This window comes from Hydra vulgaris, chromosome 06 (genome assembly GCF_038396675.1).
Source record: "Hydra vulgaris chromosome 06, alternate assembly HydraT2T_AEP".
NCBI classification, from domain to species: domain Eukaryota; kingdom Metazoa; phylum Cnidaria; class Hydrozoa; order Anthoathecata; family Hydridae; genus Hydra; species Hydra vulgaris.
In genome coordinates, this window is record NC_088925.1 from 57,847,999 (window position 1) to 57,849,239 (window position 1,241).

Consider the following 1,241-nt stretch of genomic DNA (forward strand, 5'->3'; position numbering starts at 1 on the left):
TTCACAGTAGAAAAATCGATCAAATTTTGTTCTACAGAATTCAAGAGGTTCTAGAATAAAAATAATTAATCTTAAAGATTAATCTTTATAAGGAATACGACATTTTTTACAGACACTTTTAGTAAAAGATTTCGTATCCCTTATGAAGAATGTGTTAAATGTGTGAATGTGTACCTTGCATGCAATGAAAGAACAGTCATTAGAAAACATCATATCCGAAGATACGCTATACCTTTATCTTGAATTAAATTATTAGATTCAGTAAACGTATTAGTGTTCATTGAGCATGAATTTAATGGTAAAGAGCTGATTCCACAGCGTAGATGGAAACGCTTTTTGGTTGCTATTTTAAGTTGCCAAACGTTAGATATAGTAATTTAAAATAATAAAAGGCATTTATTTTTTTGTTTGTTTTTTTCGCTTTAGGAAAAGTATAAAATAAGGCAGTATAAAAAGAAATAAAAAAAGTATAAAAAGAAGGCAGTCGCTTGTCGCAGAACACTGCAGAAGAGTCTTTATTATTACTATTATTTATTATTTTTTTTGATTTATTTTCATTTTAAAATAAGAAATACGAAAAGGTAATGCAGGTAATATCAAAACAACTCTTATGTAACACCAAAAAAAAAAAACTGGAATAAAATAGTGTGCAATGGTGATGAACATTGTATTTTTTAAAATTTGATTTGAATAATCAAAAAGTGGACGAGTAAACAATATAATCAGGTAGAGAATTCCATATCTTGATACTTTTTTCACAGTAGAAAAATCTATAAAATTTTATTCTACAGCATTCAAGAGGTTATAGAATGAAGATAATGAAGATGATTAAACTTAATAAGAAACACAACATCTTTTACAGACACTTCTTGTAAAAGATTTTTGGATCTTTCCTAACCAACGTATATCTTTTAAAAGATGGGGATTCCACACAGAGGTACAAGGCTCTATAATAGGTCGATTTTAAACTTTATAGGCTTTGATCAGAAGCTGAGAATGGTTACTAATAAAGAATTTGAAAAGTAAGTAGGAATGAGAATGTGTTAAATGTGTGAATGTGTACCTTGCATGCAATGAAAGAACAGTCATTAGAAAATATCATATCCGAAGATACGCTATACCTTTATCTTGAATTAAATTATTAGATTCAGTAAACGTATTAGTGTTCATTGAGTATGAACTTGATGGTAAAGAGCTGTCTCCACAGCGTAGATGAAAACGTTTTTTAGTTGCTTTTTTAA